We start from the raw sequence: 5346 nt of genomic DNA, 5'->3' as shown, positions 1-5346 counted from the left end.
AATGCCGATTTTTCATAGCTTATGCAAAACATTTCCGATGCTAATCTATAGTCATAGAGTGTAAACTTGAACCATTATAATAAATGTAGCGGTTTTAAGAAGAAACTTTTACTATCTATACGTTAATTAATTAATAAAATATAAATAAATGAAGTACATTAGAACTCCAAATAGAACTCATACTTGGAATTTTAATATAGTTCGTGCATGAATGTTTTGAGTTAGGCTGAAAAGGTTTTTAAGCAATTATTTTGATAACTAGCTTACTAAACCATATGGAATAAATAATTATCTACCTATGGTTTCAACGTTTTAAGTATACACTGCTATTTGAGGAATTCATTATATAATTGAAGCACATGTCCTACGCATTGAATATGCAAAAAATTCATAATTAATTCATACAATCGAGAAGACACCATAAACACCGGATATACCAACTAGGTGGGCATGGATCATTTTACAAAAGTATTTTTCGGTAATTGATGGATACAATGCCATTTGATGGTATATTAATCGTTCAATCCCATAACGCATCCAATTTTGCAAATGTAAGAAAACATATAGTGCTACATGTTGATACATATATAGCTCTAATCGATAAATGGATTTCAATATATCATATGCTTGCCGTTTTATGCTTTTTTCCACCCTCTAATCTTATTTTTCTTTATTATAACCCTTCTTTTATTTCCATTTTCTTGGTCTACAATATTTCTCCTTCATTAAATATTTACTTTTAATTTCTTGCTTTCAAAAGTAGTTTATTTTTGTTTAGCGCTTATTTAACCATCGTCGAATCATCGAACAATGTTTCGTCGTTTGATCAATGTTGACATTTCGTCGAGAGAGCCTGAGTAATGGTTCAATATAGGAACAGTTCATGATCAAAATTAGATTGTTATAAATGCAGCCAAAATCTAATCAAATGTTTCTACCAACTTTCTTTAATTTATACGTTTCGTAGTAACCTCAGACCCTGTCATCCGTTAGAATCCACCAGAGTATTCAAGAGATCCACACGGAATGTGACGAAGAGTATGCATCATAACGCGAGAAAAGAGATCCAGAAAATTGTCGGTAACCAAGTAAGAGGCCCCGTTGCCGATTTAGGGTGATTGTAGGTACTGAAAATATACCCTAAAGACACTGAAATATTTTTGGCATTGAATATGTATGACCGTGACCAGCAGTTGGCCATATTTTCGTGTATGCTGGGCATTGTAGTTCTCTACGAATGGGAGCTACGCTATATTCTTCCTGGTCGGGAAACTTAAACAAATCCCTAGCGAGTGTACCCTGATAAGTAGGTATCTAAAGGAATCTGTCGTCAGAAAGGATATGCCACTTGAAGTGAGCCTCGGTTGGTGACCCTGACTCTGAGAGCTCTACGGGCAATAGTGGACGGAAAAATAATTGAAAGCACCTGACCTTTCTGCCCCGCGAGCCCAGGTGTCTATACAGAAACATTCCAAATTTTGATTGAAGGTTATGTTTTCGCCACGCGATGATTCCCGAGACAGGAATTCCTACGCGACCTTTTACCTTTAACTAAACTTCCTTTTCTCTTTAAATTATCTCTTTCTCTCAAGGTTTTCTCCTCATATTATTTCGCTGGATTTTTGAATATTTTGAAAACCTCTTCTTCATTTTTTAAGTGGCCTAGACAACGATATGCCAAGCCAGTCCTACGAGTCCTCGTATTTTAAGTTTGCATGGATGCTTTTAGCTGTATTTCGCATAGAGAAAACTGATACATGACTGATGATGCATAAGGAATACCATTGGGTTCAATATTCATGAAGCGTACTGATTACAATGAAATTTTCCAGTAAAGCATGTGCTATATGTAATTCAACTGAAGTTGAATTACACGCAGATTACACCCCTACATTTTCAGACTACCTATAACAGTATATTTCAAGTATGGTTATGGGTTCAAGTCCACCAAAACCCCTTGGTCTACTTCTATTACTGTTTCCTTGGAGGTGGAGGTGAATTGTTAATGAACACCCTGGTACTCTGTTAACAGTCTCTCCACCTCCCACTGACAACGCCGTTTACAGCAAGTTTGCGACGCCATCCTCTTTATCATGGACTAAGGCAGGGAATATCACCTTGCATTGGAATCAAGAAATGTGATTTTTACAAGGTAATGTGTACTTCTAGAGACTTTACTGGTCAAAAATATAGTGATATCAACGAATTATGGGTCATTATTCATCATAAGACAAGGATTTCAGCTCTTAAATTTCATTAAGCATTTATCTACAAGCAATTTAGATTTGGTTAGAGTGCTAGAAATGAATTATTCTACATTTATTAGTACATTTGAAATTATAAATTTTTTGTCATACTACGAAACCAGCCAAGAAGTGATTGCAAAACAATAGGTATTGAGAGCAAATCTTTTAATCTTAATATCTTTTTTGGAAATTAATCTACAATGCTGTTTTGGTCATGTCGAGAAGTTGAGCAATAGTCGAATTACCTAATATAAAAGTAATCGTATTTAAATGCGGCTGGTGAAAACAGTTTGAGAAAAATGGGCAGGCAAAGAAAGTCTCGGGTGCATGTGGCCGAACAGATTCTTCAAAGAAGTCATATTGAAGACTCGGGCACGGAAGAGGATGCATGAAATCTTAAAAGGGGTTGGCAGATGGGAAAGAAATATACGAAGGCAGAACAGTGTTGGTGAATTTAACAAAAGGGAGTATGTCCCTTAAATATATTAAAATCAATTTGATTTGGCTTTGCCAACCTCTAAAGGAAACTTGGTGAAGGCGTCTGTGAAAATTCTATGACCAACCCATGGAAATCCATTCCTAATTTCAGACCTGGACGAATGCCTCTTTTCGCTTTCCTTCGAGCTGACTAGACACTCTTAACTATTCCTAACCCTACTGCCGCGGTCAAAATTACAGACCGAGCACTAGATGACCTTGAAACGTATTTGGAGGTCAAATAACAATGATTTTGCCGCCTTCTATCTTACCTTACCCACCATCCTCAAGGTGCCCTGGGACCAGGCTCTTATTTCTCCTTCCGACCAATTCGCATCGGTCTGCTGAGACGCCTGCGGGAGTGAGCGGAATCAAGAAGATCCCCCGCTGAGGTCATCTTTTGCACCGCGTCACTGCCGGCCACGGCGTGATTCATAGGATGATCGATAAAGGGATGGCAGCTAAAACCCATTGAGTTCGAGTCCTCTACCCCTAGATACGACGATGTTAAATCTGGTGGTTTGACTTTGGGGAAGCTAAAGTTCGTTTATGTATATGTCTATATATATATAAAATATCTTCGAAATGGAACGCTCTTCGGCGGCACACAAATATATAAAAACACAGATGTAGATTTTTAGAATATAGAGACACAAAGAAAGGACACTCACAATTTGTTATTTTACGTTTCGACAGCACGGCTGTCGTCTTCTGAAGACGACAGCCGTGCTGTCTTTGTGTCTCTATATTCTAAAAATCTACATCTGTGTTTATATATATATATATATATATATATATATATATATATATATATATATATATATATATATATATATATATATATATATATATATATACATATACAGGATCGCACCCAAAAGTGGTAGGACTGATTTTTTTACAAGAATTTTATTGACGATATACTTACATCGACTTAATAATCTTCAAAGTATGCTCCTTGAGCTGCTACACACTTAGTATAACGTTGCTCCCATTCCTCGTACGCCCGCTGGAAATTTTCTTTGGGGATGCCGTTGATGACCCTCGTCGAAGCCTCTTGAACGGCTTTTATCGAGTCAAAACGCCGTCCCTTGAGCTGTCTTTTCATCAGGGGGAAGAAGAAGAAGTCCGGTGGTGCCAGATCGGGAGAATAGGGCGGGTGCGGCAACGTGGCAACGCCGTATTTGGCCAGGAGCTGTCTGACGACGGGCGCACCATGGCAGAATTTTCGGCACCATCTTGGCGCACACCTTGCGCATAGCCAAATCCTGTGAAATAATGCGTTGGACGTTGGATGCAGACAGACCAAACTGGTCTGCAATTTCTTCACTGGTTAAGCGTCGGTCTGTGTTCAGCAGTGTCCTCACTCTGTCCACATTCCTGTCGGTTCTTGCCGTCGACGGCCGTCCGGAGCGATGGTCGTCTTCAACGAGCTCCCTACCCTCTTTAAACAACTTGTGCCACTCAAATACTATGGAACGGCTTAAGGCAGTGTCCCCATAAGCCTGTTTGATCATATCGAGGGTCTCAGTTGCCGTCTTCCCGAGTTTCGTACAAAACTTCACGGAATAACGTTGCTCTGAATTCAGATTCATTTTGTTTTTCGACGCGGAAAAAAACTTGCTTCAATAAAAACGGTGTCCTCACTCAACGACAGCCCGTAGGTGACTGAGGTTGGTGTTGATCTTTTGCTAAGAGCCCCCTCCACCTTACCCTGCCAGGCAGACTCCCCTCCGCCGCTCCGTTCGCGCCAGAGAAAATCAGTCCTACCACTTTTGGGTGCGATTCTGTATACATATATATAAATATATAAACACAGTAATCAACCCGAAGGCCGGTTTAGAAGGTGAAGATACCCAGTACACCCGGTACTAAGCCCTACACGGCGTGTGAAATTCACACAACAGAGTAGGGGGGCCAGTTCCTTTTCTTGTGCCGGTTATGGTTTCCCAGGAACATCTGGTACCCGAAAAATCACACAGCTTTGGTGGAGCTGCAGAGGTGCCCATAGTGCCTTGCCCGGGAATCGCACCCAGGACCCCCCTATATATATATATATATATATATATATATATATATATATATATATATATATGTATATATATATGTATATATATGAATATATATATAATTATTATTATTATGTAATTTACCGGTTAAGGTAGGTTTTTGGATGGACACAACCACCAAATAAATATTTTGTCACTCCTAACAAAACACAAAATCCAGCAACCTATTCTACACTATGCATATATATATAAACACAGATGTAGATTTGAGACCATAGAGACACAAAGAAAAGACACTCACAATATGTTATTTGACATTTCGACGGCTCGGCCGAATTCTTTTAACTCGGCCGATGTGTTTTTATATATTTTTGCATCGCCGAAGAGCGTTCCATTTCGAAGATATTTTTAATATATATATATATATATATATATATATATATATATATATATATATCCCCTGCCACACACCGCTAGGGTGTGTGGCAGGGGGTGAATAAATACCAGATACCAGACTAACTTTAACCCAATATGATCCTACCGCGGTCGGACAGTATTACTATGATCCCTTATCTTTCGAGGGGAAAATTACATCTTAAATCTATCTCTTCTAC

The sequence above is a fragment of the Hetaerina americana genome, unplaced genomic scaffold, assembly GCF_022747635.1.
Source record: "Hetaerina americana unplaced genomic scaffold, ioHetAmer1.1.p SCAF_11, whole genome shotgun sequence".
NCBI lineage: Eukaryota > Metazoa > Arthropoda > Insecta > Odonata > Calopterygidae > Hetaerina > Hetaerina americana.
The sequence above is the reverse complement of the archived record's forward strand: the minus strand, read 5'-3'. Positions refer to the sequence as shown.